General features: G+C 42.8%; 1 protein-coding gene across 6 annotated transcripts in view; it reads right to left on the reverse strand.

Moving 5' to 3' along the window:
• CYRIB (CYFIP related Rac1 interactor B) overlaps window positions 1-15,917 on the reverse strand; it is a 97,140-nt gene that overhangs the window by 66,120 nt on the left and 15,103 nt on the right. For 4 of the 6 annotated variants that reach the window (XM_063174215.1, XM_063174170.1, XM_063174179.1 and 1 more), the window contains exon 1: window positions 10,053-10,159. The exons of the other annotated variants lie outside the window; for them this stretch is intronic. The gene's annotated coding sequence lies outside the window, so the exon portion shown is untranslated. Of the gene's footprint in view, window positions 1-10,052; window positions 10,160-15,917 lie in introns of those variants that run through there. 6 annotated transcript variants of the gene reach the window in all.

Here is a 15,917-nt window from a genome sequence, read left to right on the forward strand (position 1 = left end):
ATTTACAACACATGACAAAAACAAAACACCAATCCTTTTGCAGAGGACATTTTACTAAGTAAATACATTTGGTTGGTTTTTTTGGTTGGGCTTTTTTTTTTTCAAACACTGATTCGGAACCAGGAAATAGATCATTTCTAAGCACAACAATTGTGCTTTTCACTTTAAAGAAAGCATCTGACTTTCAACTTCTTTTTTTAACATGCTAAAATGCTAAGTCCAAAGATGACATGTTCTCTGAGGAAGTAAAAGCCATGTAACTGTGGAAGCTAAAGACAAATTACTGGAACTTAGTGAGTGATTTTTTGTTCCTTCACTGAAGCTATGGCATATACATCAAAACCACAAAATTATGCAGTACTGAACCATTCTGGCAGTGTTGTAAATCCAACACATTGTGAGAAATTGCACTTTATTGTACATAGCATTTTTTATTTCCTGACAACTGTCAGCAACACAGAGTGCCCTGATGAGGGAGTGTGTGCATGCCTGTCCCCCGGCAGGGAGGACCTGCCCTCAACAGATGGAACATGAGCAAAGGCTGCATCACTTGTACACCAAAATAGGGGCTTAAAAATCACTGAAGTATTTTGACCAGCAATTAAAATATTAGTTTCCTAAAAGTACAGGTGAGTTCTACATCAACTCCAATTTGCTTTAGATATAAAATGCCCTGCTTGAGCAGTGTCTGGAGACACAATCCAGCTGACTCCCTGCAGTGTGCAGACACACAAAGCAATGGGTGCACATGTGGTGTTACACATTTATACAGACTCAAAACTGTGCACACAGAGAGTAACCAAGATACAAACTATATCACTTTATTGAATTCCATCCTCTGGAGACAGATGGCTTTTGACTTGTTTTTTCTCATTAGGTTGGGTGGTGTTTTCCCCTTTTAAAATAAAGTTTTATCATGACTGTACTTCCTTTTCTTTCTAGTGCTGCTACTCCAGCTCTCTCCTGACTCACCCACACGTAGCTGTGCTTCAGCATGTTGCAGTTCATGTTCTTTTATAAAGTGTCACTACAATTCTTACTTGAACTGGAGAGACTTAAAGTGAATAAATCCACCCACAGAGGTAAAGGTGGGCAGAGCTGACAGATCACATAACTAAACACACAAAAAGCCTACATAAGGCCAGAAACAGCACCTGGGGTTCTAATGGTTTAAAATCTTTGTTTATGTGTCCTTTTCCACATGAAAGCACCTCAGGTCTAAAGACCAATGTTTGTCACATTCCCAATATCACATCAGAAGCCAGCTGTGCTTCTAAGAAACCCAGACTGACTCTTGAGATCAAAAGCACTCCCATGACCATTCCCTTCTCCGAAGAGAGATTTGCTACCAATGAATGCCACACTATTCAAGAGAGAGCAAGTTTCCACCACATTTTTCTACAGCAGAAGTATTTCTAGTCCTCCAAGCTGAAAAGCTGGTCAGCCAAATATTAACTGAACATAAGCCAACATAAGAAAAGGCAAAACATCACAACTCTACCAGGAGAGGCTACTGGTCTTTTCTTTACCAAGGAATAAACACTTGTTTCTTTTTTCTTTTTTTTTTTTAACTATATAGTTTTCTAACCAGAATGTACTTAATTCATAGTATTTCTCTTTGAAAAAGAAGCTTCCAAGAAAAACTGAGTGATGAGCATGAGTCAAAATAAAAACAAATTAAAAAATTCTAAAACCCACACAAACAAATCATCAAAAACCCCAAGAGGGTAGCAAAAGCTTTTTTTACCACTCCTTCTACTGACAGAAGAAACAGCAGCTTTGTACCTCTTACCTTGGTTGATAGTTTCATTTCTACAGAGAAACTCAAGAAGCCACAAGGGTCTCCAAAACACAAAGAACTTATGAGTGCAGCGGTGACAGCAGGACAGAACTGTCTGTCAAATTAAACAGATAAGCTGAGCAATGTGGACAACTGAGAGACTCCCACCTGAAAAGGAAAAACAGCTCATCCCTCCTTCCCTCCTCATGAAGCAGAAAAAGGAATTCATTGCCCACAATTCTGTTAATAAAGCTGCAACAGCACTCCAACTTCTCCACAACACTTAAACACCAAGTAGGTGTCTTGGCACAGCATGTGCCAGTTTGGCCCCAGAGCTGTGTGAGTACAGCACAGGGAGGGAATGCATCAAGACCAAATGCTTCAAGGAGCTACAAACACCAGGGTACAAATTCTCCAGAGTCACCCAATGCCGGAATTAACACTTCCTCATTTCTCCCAGCAAGCAACACAGTTACAAAAGCAGAAACTAGAAACAACTTTGCCTTTTTGAATGGCCACGTCCTGCCGCGGCAATAACCAGGATCTAGAGCAGTGCCTTGTTCTCCAGTTCGATTAGGGCAGCTACATGACCAAAGAGACCACAAAGACAAGAAATAAGTGTGATGTTAGAATTCTTTATTAAAAGGGAATCACAGGAAGAGAAAAGTAGCAAGTTCTATGGGGATGTGGCTGCAATATGTAAAGCAGTCAAAAAAAAGTCAGGTTACAGTCATCTCTAACCATGCAAAACTATCTGAACTTCTCCGTGCCTTCGCTCCTCCTGTGAAATAGGAAGCAAACTACTTCCTCATCTCACTAGACCATTCTGATAATAAATAAACTTACAGAAAGCAGCACCACTGTCCATGAGGAAATTAACTGCTCCTCTGGAGCAATCTAGCAAGAGCATGGTGCAGCCAAAAGCAATGAAGACACACCATTGAACACTGTGTTGGTGGAACTAGCACCAGACACTTGGGGCAATGAAGCAAGGTACTAATGGAAGAAATGCCCTACAAATATGTATTCAAGGCTGCTTGCTTTCTGCAACTTCTGCTTTTGAGCACTGCTTTGCAGCCAAATAGTATAAATTCTTAACCAGGAGATGAGCCTAGACAATTCATCCTTGTAACTACATAGCTCACGACCAGAATCAGAACCATTTGCTCACAACACCAATTTTTACCACTCAGAGATACATATTAAGCTAAAGTGGTAAAGACACATTGGATACTACTGGACAAAATTCTGTTTATTTCACTGTAGTCCCTTCCTTGCAGATTTTCTAACTCTGCTTTTACCTTCACAAGTTCCTTGTCCAACAGACCTCTCTGCCTTCTTTACAAAATCCTAGCTTCTACCCTTACTACTCCTGTCTGCCTTTCCCTGCCCATCAGCTCTCTTTTATGCATTTTCTTTGTCCTGCAAGTCCCATTTTCCTAGATGTCCCCAGGATGGTGGGTGAGAGGCAGCATCATTCCCACACACTCCCTCAGTACTGATCAATACTTTCCACACAGCCAAAGAGCCCACAACCCAATCTCTCTGCTAGATTATCATCAAACCTGGGCCTAACTCAGTCTCAGATCCTAATTAATCTTCTTCCTTGCTTTCAATTCAAAGCAAATTGCTCCTCCTCCTAGTTAATTGCCATCTCTCCTCACCTCAGCTGTCCTCTCCATCCAAACCCATTTCTTCTTCCATGCCTGGATACATGTTTATTAGAGCATGAGTCTGCACAGGACTGTAATGGGGTCAAACTGAGGCCCGTTCTGGACTGGGGACAGAGAGAAAAGCAAAGCTGGAGGCATCAGCCCTGCAAAAACACTCTGCTCTAAAGCAGAGGCACACTAGAGTTATTTGAAGAGCTGTCAAATTTTAAGACTCCCATTACAACATCTGTTCCCAAGCTTCACTTTTGGCAGTTACTGAAGTAGTTTGACTGAAATTCCTTTGAAAACCTGACACAATATTAACATCAATATTATGTCACATTCAAAATATTAGGTCTTAATCAATAGTGTCTTACACTGCCATTTACTACACTGCCAGTCACAACTACAGTGAGTTTCCTACAGGGACACAAGTCTCCCCCACATTTATTAAGAAGCCAGAGTTACAGAATAATGGTGAATTTCCCCATAAAAATTTTGAACACTGCTAAAACCATAAACTTCAGAAGAGATAAGAAAACAACTTGGGCTTTGTTATACTAGTTGAAAGTTCTTGTAGGATTGTCCTCCAAACTTCAAGGTTCTTTAACTAGATTATGCTATTCTGTTACTCCTTGAAAGAAATTATTTCTGAATTAATTAGTTCTGAACTCTGAGATGCAAAGGTAAGAACAGAAAAAGCATTTACTATTTTAGTGCTTAGGAGAACATGACTTTAGTCAGTTATACATGAGAACAAGCAAAGTAGCCATAGCAAAAAACTTCAAAACCATCATTACAATTCAATTGCCAGTTCAGCTGACAAATCCACATCTCCTCACACAGAAGCAGGAAATCTAAACTCCAAATCAATTAACTGCTTCCATAAGCAACCCTTACACAATGCTCTCTCTTGTCTGTATGATCTTCATTTATGTAAAAGGTCAGCAATTTCATCTTTGAAATGAAGCCTCATGGAGTCTAGTGGTTACTTATTTCATTTCCACCTTTGAAGGGAACAGTTTCAAGTAACCATATGTCTCAGCACATAAAAGGTGCAAATACAACAAGAAATTAACTGTCATTTCATGCTCAGAATGCATTTTGCCTAAGAATTTTCACTTTCAAGGACAGTGAACAGGAAGGTTGTGTTTAAACGACAACAAACCCATCCCCCCCCAAAAAAAACCCCAAAAAACAAACAAAAAACCTAAACACCCACAAAACAACAAAAACTCTGCGATGACTGCATTTTTTATTAATGCTTATAGCTTTTTTTCCCCAGAATAACAGTGCTAGAATTCAGAAGACTGTCTGGTTTTTGGTGTTTTTTTTTTAATTATTCAATAGAGGGTCAAACTGATTTGTACATCAGAGGCTGAAACAAACACCTTTGTTGTGCAACACAAAAAGGCAAGAAATCTGTTTCCCTGAGGACGTTACCCTCAAGACTGCTGTAATAAAAAGGAGAAGGAGCCATCATCCATTGCCACACCTGACTAGGAGAATATGCAATTAGATCCAACTTTTGAAGTTATTCAACTGCTACAGCCACTAGACACAGAAACGGGGCTTTCCAGTCATCTAATTTACAACTAGGGCTCCTAGGAACTCATCTATTACCTTGTGTAGTACACCAGAAAAAGTTACTCACGCTAACACTCCATTTAATTTAATCATCTAGGACTGAAGGAGAACCAGAATTGCCTCATGGCTGAATTTAAGAGTCTTTTGAACTACGCCAGTTAAACAGAATTTGCTCACAGAACTGCCTCCTGCTACCGGGGAACATTTAAGCCCTGTAGTCTGAAGTAAAAAGTGCTTTTAAAATGTATCTAGGACAGTGTTCTGCTGCACTTTTCTTATATATAAAGTGATTACCAATATAAGATTTTTTTTTGCCTGGTGGACACCAATTTCAGGTAAAGCATTTGCTGATGGAATCAGCCTCCCAGATAAGTGCATTAACTGCCTACAGGACCAAGCTTTAGGTTTTGGTGTGGGTGGCAGACAGAAGGCCTGTTTTGCAAGGCAAGCTATTTCTGTAGCTACAGCCACACCAAACTGAAAGCACTGAAATCTCACAAGCTAAGCTGTCCCAGACCCAGTCACACTATTTGCACAGGGACCACCTGGGAATCCCAAGTGCTGCAGATATAAGCCAGAGAATCAGTCCAACACTTCGTAATCAAGACCACAAACCATACAGCCTTTTCACTGAACAGGAGTAGAAGAATAAAAATATATCCTCCCATACAAACATTATTACAGAAAACTAGTTTTACACACTTGAAGATTGTATATAAGTACAGTCTCCTCATTTCAGAGATATTTAGTCCCCAATTTTTCCTACAGTCCTGCAATGATTTAATGTAGTAGAGAAAAAAAAAGGCAGGTGTGGTCAGTCAGACACCATTCCCCAAATGCAGCATCAGAACTTTAGGTTAGTGCAAAGAAGGTAAAAAACAGCCTTTCCCAAGACACAAAAATTAGTCAACACTTTAGGTATTGACATTTGTATGGGTACTAGAATAATAAAAATTAATTTTCTAGGTGCTGAAAAAGCAATCCTAAAAATCATTCAAAGATAATAAGTCTGGAACAAAAAACACTTTTACAAATCAATTACATGAACAACATTAACATTGTGAGAGTTAACCAGAAATCAATTACTAAACATTTCATCAATATCACCATATGCAAGAGCAACAGTAAATGAAGAGGGCAGCATAACCAGACAATAAAGGTTATAACAACAGATCTGAGTTCATAAGCCACATAAACATACTGAGAATGACAGGGTCAGTCCTTACCTCACAACCATGACTGTCTTACAACTATCCTGAAATTCAAATGATCATGAGTGAAAGGCCAAAGACTGCATCATTTTCCTTACACCTTTCAATTATGCTTTGCCTGTAACTAGTTTCACTGTTTCCACAGTGAAGGTACTCTCTGTACATCAGACTTTCACGTGACAGAGAGGACAAAATGCCATTTCTAAAAAGCAGAATGCAATTAAAACCACAGGGGATGGGGAACACAGGAGAAAGTGCTGCAGCTAAAAATACTTTCAGCTTTACCTAGTCAATTCTAAAACTGCTCATTGTTTGTCATTGGTTTCTGTTAAGCTCTGCTGTTTATATGACTGCAATACACGTATCCCCAGTAAGCACTGGAAGTGCAAATGTAAAACAGTGCCTATGTAAGAGCCTATTGCTCTCAGCAAATTTTAGACAGTTGGAAACACTCTGCCAGCTGCAGCAGTCAACTTGTGGCACTCGAGAGAACATTCCTGAACCACAGACAGGGGGAAACTGAGGTGATTTCATAAGAGATCCTGAAATTAAAGGCAATCAAGTAAATCCCTTTCTTTGTAAACATGAAGAGAAATGCAGATTTCTCTGCATTGGGTAGAGGTGTTAAATATTCCATGATCACAAGGAAGAAAATACTGATACTCCTTAATAAAGTTTCTATAGCCATAGATTAATAACAGAGGAAAATTTAAGAGGTGTGCAAGAGGACCATCCATTTACTTAAAGTGCTCTCGATATATGCAAACAAATGGGAGTAGAAAAGACATCAAATGCTACAAGTGGCCAACATTAACAGCTGGAAAATTATTTGAAATAATTCTTACCCTGCCTAACTGATGCACATATTTCAGGTGCCTCAGCTAGCAAGCAGGGCCGATGCTTCAGTACTTAACTCTTTCCAACCCAAGCAGAGCTGCCCTCATATCCCCAGTCCCCACACTCCCATCACCTCTGAAGCCATGCTGACAGACTGCAGGGGTTCAGCTGGACCAAAATGACCACCAGGATGACTCTCTGCATCCTGGCTCCAAGCACAGGAGTTGGCACTGACATCCAAGCCTTGTGTGCATTCAGCACATACATTCACATGAGCTGCATGCCTTGCCTGTAGCACATTTGCTTGACAGCTGATAATCCATGAGATGCAGTTTGACAACACTCAAAATATTTCAGCTTTGAAGATGTATTTTCAAAGATTTTTATGATTAACGTGTCTCATAAAACTGATTTGTAATGTATTCAGGGTAGTTAACATTACCTTAAGGAACAGGAGTAATTTTTCTCACTTACACCCATCTATATCAATGACAGAAACTCTTGGTATCATTAAAGAGAACAAGCCTGTAGGTGGGACAGGCAAAGGTGACAACCTTGACTTGCGCCATCGTTTCCTAAAAATCACCAACCAAATGAACTAGAACAGCCACACACAAACCTGCTTAAAAAACAAATCCAACTCCTTGCACACAGGCTTTAATTTTGCCTGTCTCCACTACATCAAGACGTGCACTGGTTCCATCTATGCCCCCAGCTGGCAGGCAGGAACAAGAAAAAGGGGACTGCAGGCTGTTTGTGTGTCTGTGTTCTCCAAGATACACAGTGAGAGGAAAAAAAATCTGCATTTATGTTTGCCATGCCAAGGCAGCTGCAGAAATCCAAAGTGGCCCCTACATATGCTTTTCCAAATGACAGAGACAATTTCTGTTACTGAATTACTCAATAATTCAGCAGTTTGCAATACAAATATTCCCTGCCCTTCTGTCTCTTTACAGTATTAATTCCAAGTGTTTAGTAAGCACTGTTAGAGGACTGGTGACAGATACCTTAAGGTGCCCCCATAAGTGTCTTTAAATACTGCATTCAATTAATTTAACAATCGATTCTTTTGGAAATATATATAACTACTGCTAGACACAATAAAAATGGATTCCTTTTTTCTCTTTATCAAGAGAAAGACTCACACAAAACCCAGATAAAGGGACAGGATAGTTTTGTATGCAAGAAGAGAACTGGCTGACACCAGGTTTCCACAGCCAGAGCAGGGAAGGCTGTCACAGGAAGAGGCAGGGACTTTCAGAAGACAAACTCTTCTATAATCTGTCCCCTCAGGTGGCCCCAGCTAAACTGCAAACAAGGAAGAAAATCTAGAGCACCTGATGACAAATGGAAGTTGTATAACAGATGGGATCAAATTCATTCCTTACTTTCATATAATCGTGGCACTTCTTGACAGGGACATTTTAAAACAATCCTGGGATCACTTCTTCCACAGCCCCTGCTCTCAGACAGCTAATATATGCAATCACAAATCTGACAGTCTGACTGGGATAAAAAGCTATCTTCTCTCCTACTCAAAGCTTCTGTTTCAACAATAGAATACTCCCTGTATGCCAGGCAAGAAACAATCCAACTTCATGTAACAGCAGTATCTTATTCATGTGGTTTAGGATTTTGCTGTTAAGCTCGCCACACAGAACCAAAGATATATTCTGCAAAACAACACACCTTGCTGAACAAAGATATTTGTCAGCGGGAAGCTTTTAAGTTTGAACCCATGTTCCAACCTTGACAACAGTAATCTCAGGCTGCTCAACATACAACCTACAACAGAAAATGCTGATTAACTAAAAGCTGTATTTAAAGTCCAAGCAGAGCACAAAGAAAGAAAATTCTACATCAGTAGGGGGGAGAGAATTTGAGCAAAAGAGACTTTGCAATTTTTACCATTACAAACAGTAATAAGGAAGAACCCAGATTATCAGATCAACCTAGAAAATGCTTTACTGGTTTGAAGATTAACATACATGCTAATATACACTTGTATTTCCATATTATGTTACCAGAAACTCAGAATGACAGATTTTAAATGTTAGTAATACTCCACTATCACAGCAGTATGACAGCTGTCACACTGTTGCTGACATTTGGATCCTGGATGCTGATGCTATGGAACAGACAGAGAAAAAAAACTTCAAAAACCTTCGTAACACACAGTCTCTTGCTTTCTTCGGGGTCTCAAATGTTTCTGTGGATAAACTTCTTGTATTTTTTACCAAGTGAGATATGACACCAGATTAAAAAGTAACAATAAATTAAGTTGCAGGCATCCTTATCATTGAATTACATGGGAGAAAATTATAATGGAATTAAAATTTGATTTTATCGGCTATATAATGAATAGGTTAGAAACAACACTCCCTTGTTGCAGACTCCAAATTCACCTTAACCCCACGTGGAATCAGAGCCCCAGCATCACCGCGCTGCACACAAACCTGCAGGATACACCCTACCCATGACAAATTTGGCACCGTATTCCCAATCCCTGGATTCCGCTTAACCCGCGGCATTTTCAGCCGCACTCGGGAGCACTGCGGATGTCCCTCCAGGACCTCTCCTCTCCCGTTATCCGTGAGCACTGTCAATCCATCCCGCATCCCGGGGAGCCGCCCGCACCCGCACAGGGCACGAACCGGACCCGGTGCCGGCCACGGGGGCAGGAGCCGCCGGGGCAGCCCGGGGCAGGGCGGCCGGTCCCCGGTGCCCCGCGTGGTTCCCCGGCGAGGGAGCAGCGGCCGCCGCTTCCCCCGCGCCCCGGGGCCCCTGTCGGCGTGCGGGGGGAAGCGGCGGCGGGACGGGAGAAGTTGCGAAGCGCTGAGGAGAGGGGAGAGCAACAGCTGGAGCCGGGCGAGGAGCGGCGGCCCCGCGGGAACGGGGCGGGGGTCGCGCCGCCGGCGCCGAGGGAACGCGAGGGATGCAGCGGCGAGCGCCCCGCCCGGCCCCTCCCGCCCTCCCGGCACTCACCGAGCCGCCCCGCGATGCGGGACCGGGATCCGGAGCGGGACCGGGATCGGGAGCGGAGCCGGAGCCGCCGCCTCCCCCGCTCGGCCGGAGCAGCGACGGAGCGGCGCGCGCGGGTGGCGGGAGCGCGCCGGGAGCGCGCGCGGGCGGCGGGAGCGCGCGCGGGGAGGGGGGAGCGGGGGAGGGGGGGGAGCGGCCGCACAGCACCGCGGGCACCGGCCGTGCGGGCGGGCGTGCGCTGACCCGGATGTACCGGGGGGGGCGGCCAGCGGCAGGTGACTGCGCAAGCGCGCCCGGCCGCCAGCGCACTGCGCATGCACCTGCTTCGACTCCCAGTGTCTCGGGCACGGGCGGGGGAGCGAAAGAGAGGCGGGCGGGCGGGCGGGTGAGGCGGCGAGTGGGGCAGCCCCTTAAAGGGGCCGCGGTGTTCCCGCAGCCCCGGGCACAGCTCATTAACTCAGTCAGCGTCAGCCATCGGTGCTTGAGCAGCCGTGCGGGGCCGGGGCTTCTCTGGGGCCGGGCTCGGGGATTGAAGTGTCTGCAGTTGGCAAAGGCAGGGTGGGAAGGGAGATGGGGTGCTCCTTGTGTGGGAAAAGTGGGGCTGATGATTCAAAGCCGTTCAGAAATGTCTTCCCAGGTGGATCAAAGCAAAAATAAATAATTGTAAAAAATGTGGAAAGTTCCATCCCTCAGTGAGCACTGCCAGAACCCCATACCATTGCACTCAGGCTGATCCAGGAATGCTTTCCACCTCCATCCTCGCAAAAATTCAAAAGACACGCAAAATATGTTTAAAAATCACAAAAAACCCAAAACAAAACAAAACAAAAAAACACAAAAAAAAAAAAACAAAACACATGGGGTTATGGGATCATTTATCCTGGAGAAAAGGAACCTCAGGAGGTACCTTATGGCTTTCTACAGCTCCCTGACAGGAGCTGGTGGGGGTCGGTCTCTTCTCCCAAGTGACAGAGACAGGACAAGAGGAAATGACCTCAAGTGTCACCAGGGAAGGTTTAGATTGGATACGAGGGAAAAGATTCCTCTTAGAAAGGGTTGTCAAGCATTGGAACAGGCTGCCCATGAAAGTAGTGGAGTCGCCATCACTGGAGGAGTTAATATACATGTAAATGTGGCACTTGGGGTTGTGGTTTAGTGGCGACTTTGCTAAGAGTTTATGAATGGGCTCAATGGTCTGAAAGGTCTTCTCCAGCATAAATAATTCTAAATTACTCCAAACACAAAAACATATTTTAAGAACGTCCCATGGACTTAATTATGGGCTTTCTGTGCAGGGTCAGGATTTGGACTCAGTCTTCCTTGTGGGTCTCTTCCAATTCAGCATATTCTGTGATTCTCTGATTTTATGAAGGTTTCACCTTCTATATCTCACCCTGGATTTTGGTATCCTCACACAGGGACAAAGAACACCCTGAACTGCTTCTCCTCTGTGCATAAATTTGCCAAAGCAGAGGGATTGCACAATTACCTAGTTTCAGGGCTTGCTGCTTCAGTAAAATTCCATGTAGACCTACTTAGAAAGAAAACAATTAAAAGTTCTGCTGGTTTTGTTTTGCCTTTGTTTTGTTTTGGGTTTTTTTGTTTGTTTGTGTTTTTTTTTTTTCCTTGAAGTAACCTGGAATCTAGACAATGCTTGTCTAAATTTTGCCATGCAGTCTCCCCTGGCCTCCTCACTGAGCTGTTCTAACACCAAGGGCAGTTCACAGCTCGTTCAGTGAGGCTGCACCGGGAGTGGTTCAGAGACCAGCGGCAGCCAGGCAATGCAAAACCTGCACCCTCCAATAGTAAAACATTATCAACACAGCTCTAATCAAAGGGTATTTCTCAGTCTAAAAGAGACAAACCAACCACTCCAACCACTTCTACTAGTTCCTCTTCAAAGCCTGATAGCAGTTTGTTAAGTGACAAATATAGTGAATATCAGGTACTTCTAAGCCCACTGAGAAAGCACAAAAATGGAAAATAGCTCAGAGATTTATTTATATGTCAACGTATTTCTCTTTTTATTATCATACCTATGAATATGTTGACTTAATCTGATAAACTTAGTTTGTCTTTAACTTATTAGGATTCAAGATATATGGATTGATTATAACAACATTAAAGTATTCTAGCTAAAAGAGTACCCTGGGATATGAAGGAAGCCATTTGTGAGTATAGTTCAGCTGCAAAACCTGTTTAGTGAACTCAAAAGAAATCACCACACTTGAGTTTTGGTCCTTGGGTCGCAGTCAGGCAAGACCAGGGCTGGTGCACCACATACCTTCAGCTAAGCAGGGAGAAGGGAATGCTCAGACAAGCTCTGGAGGCTCTGAGAGGTTTGTACAGACTGGAGCAAACAGAGGAGATGTTGAAGAAGAGATGAAAAAAGATTTTCACAGCAGCACCTTCAGCAGAATGACGGAAGTTCCAGTTCTGCTGGGTGCGATTTGTGTAGTGGCTGAACAAATGCTTGACATGGCTTTTCACTTCTGCCACAGAAAGGATTTTTTTGCAGTGGATACAAATTTTGAGGTGTGAATCGATGCACACTCCTTCCTGAGATGAGGTACCACATCCTCATCTTCTCTAAAGTCTGCAGGGTTTACAGGTCTGTGTGCCAGGCAGGAGGTAACCCAGGTTCCACTGAACTGCACTCAAGGGAAGCAGGATTGTGCTCTGAGTTAATATTGGACTTGTTACCATTTGGGCTTCATAGAAACCAGGAGTCTCACCTGTTGTACTATAGAGCTTTGTCCTTCTGCACAGAACTAAAGAGCTACACACAACCAGCCTCAGGGATGAGCAGCTGTTGTTCCTCATAACATTATAAAGCACTTGGGGCTTGGCAGGGTGGGGTTGGACAAAGAAAATTCCCTACTGAAACCATGAGCAGGTTTATCATAATATATAGTCCTCAGTGTTCTCCAAAATTGTAAGATACCTTTGATTTGGATCTCACATCTTTCACAAGTACAAGAATGCCCAGATGCTGAGCATCACTGATGCTTAACAGCAGTTGCACACTAAGACATACACATCCTACATAATAATTGAAGCATAAAAAATCATTGAACACTGTGGAAAATGCTGCATGACTAAAAAACCCAGCAATTTTCTATTAGTTCTGCCTTCACTTTTAATTTCTTAATTGCTTCTTCTGAATGCAAAATTATTTTACCAGGTTATCACTGCAATAAATATTAAAACTCTCTCCAAAAAAACAAACCCCCAAAACAACAACAATAAAACAGAATTAAAGACTGTATTTTTTTGTTAGTATCATAGAATAAGAGAGTGGTAACAGAACTGTTCCTATTCTGCTAAATGCCTGAGGATTTTGTTAGTTGGTACCAGGTAGGTATATCTGACAGGAAAGAAAACAGGTCAGAGCATTTTCATTAAGAAGAGATTAATAAGCTCTGAAGTTACTCTTGGATGTATTTGTATTGCATATCTGTGGGTATATACCAGTGACAAAAGATGACTTGACTTTACATACGGATGGCCAGATGGACAAATAAAGCCACAGGAGCAAAGCTGCCCTTAGGTGCCAGGCACTGTTGGAATACTTGGGTTGCTTTTCAACCTAATGGTAGCCCAGGGGAGAGAGTCCAGAGGGAAAAAGAAGTGACCATCACCCTGGCCATGTGTACTCAGCAGGGACAATGGAGCGCCCTGACCACTGACAGCAGCCCTGTTTGTTCTGGGGGGGAGGACAGCAACAGCTCTTCCATTACATGGATGGAAATAGAAAGGAAACATCCTATGGCTAAAGATTATTCTTTTAAAGAAATGGTTAAAGACGAACCTTCTTATGGAAAATGTGAAGAATGGAAGAAATGCAACTTTGCAGAGCTCCTTGTTAGGGCTGTGGCTCATGGCACCTTTCAGTTCAGATAAAACCAACGTCAGGTTTTGCCCTCCCCTGCCCAGATTTCCCCACATTCTCAAGTGGCACAGTAGTAGATGAGAGAGTGCAGAGGCAGTCACATTTATACCACAGAGTCCTCCAGGGCTTTCACTGAGATAGTACAAATCCTCTGATATGAATGTCGCTCTTCAGAATATAAACAGTTGTAACAAAATGTGAACGATCTACATAAATTTCCAGAAACGCAGACAAAACAAAAAGCCAAGGTCAAATCACTTCATAAGGATCCCTGAAGTGCTTCCAGATACTGTCATGCCAGAGTTAGAATGTTTTATACTTGCATGGACACAGGCACTCACAATCTCAGAATGCCTCCCCTCCCCCCCTTCAAAAAAAGGTCATTTAGATATTTGGGTGGCAAGTGAGAAAACTGAAATGCTTCTGGAGTTCAGTCTTTTTACCCTGGCAGACCTGGTGAAATCCTGTCATTTCCTCATGCTGTGCCCCAGTCACTTCACGTGACTAATTGCATCAGTCATCTCCTCTTCTGCCATTACAAGGTCCAAGATTATTTCAGAGTTTGCTCATCTGGTGATGCAGTTGTTCCTCCTATGATCAGCATGGCCCCTTCATGTGGGGAGCCTCAGCTAAAACACACAGCATGCTCTCAATTAATGAACACTTCTTTAAGTCAAATAACACAGGAAGGTTCAGTGCCTTGTCAGTTGGACTGTGATTGAGAATAATGGAGATTTTACAAAATAAAGCTCTTTTTTTCACATTTTGACATTTTGCTGCCTTACCTCAAAAATGTAGCTCATCTATATGAGAGACAGGGAAGAAAAAGGAAGGAAAAAGAGAAAATGTCAGGTGTTAAGCCTGCATTAGAAGAAGATTACAGACCAGTAAGCATAGAGGAAGGTGGAAAGAGGAACTGCAGCTATTTTAATCATGTTTTATCTCTACTGGAAAATAGAAAGATAAATTAGAGTAGTAGACCTGCTGCAGAATAGAGCAGAACACAGTATTAGACTCTGAGATCTTTAAGCTGCTTATAAAAGTTTGTGAAATACAGAATTTCTCCAGTGATCTCACGTGGACTCCATTGCACGGACAAGCCTTTGAGTGGCTGCAGTGGTGAACCTGTGCTGGTAGCACACTGGCCAGGGAAGAGGCCTGCAAAGCACCTGAGATAATCCAGCATCACCAAGTTTAGGAGGTCATGGCCACAGACTGCACTTCTGAACTTACAGCACTCAGTGGAGGAAAAGGCCCAGATGCACCTGTGTGTCTGTGCTTGGGGAATAGAAAAGCTGTGATCACCTCAGCAGGTGCTGAGTCCATCACCTTTGCTCATTTCAGAGGTGCCTTTCTCCAGCAAAACTCCTAAATGTCTCTGTAAACTCCTAAATGTCACTGTATTTATTCACTCTGAGTAGCAGTCAGTGCTACTAAAAAGTGAGGGCTTCACCAAGTCAGAGGAGGCTGCAAATCAGGTGCTGTAGAGTGGCAGAGTTTCACTTGACCTCCCTTTAGCCCCAGTCAAGCCAGTTTATTAAACAAAGTAAACCCCCAGGGCCACAGGAGGAAATAAAATATATATGTGAACTGGAACTTTCTCACAAACATTATCTTTTCTTTTTCTTCTCTTCCTCACTGAATTTTTCAGATCAGCAGCATAATAGTATTCAATTAATGGACAGAATCAATGTTTCAGAGAACTGGGCAGACAATGTCCCAGAGAGTTAGACTGTCTCATGGCTCTCTGGAAGAGAACCCAGCTTTTTGTTTTGGTCTGATTTGGGAGTTTTTGACACAGTTGTGCTGCCCTGATGGAAACAAATATTCATTGATCTCATTGAGATTTCTGCCTACCTCAGGAGCATGAGACTGGTATTTTACTTTGATCCCATCCTTTGTCGTGATGTAATCATTGCAGGGATTTTGTTTATTGGTGGGTGATTTTTTTTTTCTTTTTCCCCAAAGTGCTTAAT

Source organism: Melospiza melodia, chromosome 1 (genome assembly GCF_035770615.1).
Source record: "Melospiza melodia melodia isolate bMelMel2 chromosome 1, bMelMel2.pri, whole genome shotgun sequence".
In the NCBI taxonomy this organism is placed as follows: domain Eukaryota; kingdom Metazoa; phylum Chordata; class Aves; order Passeriformes; family Passerellidae; genus Melospiza; species Melospiza melodia.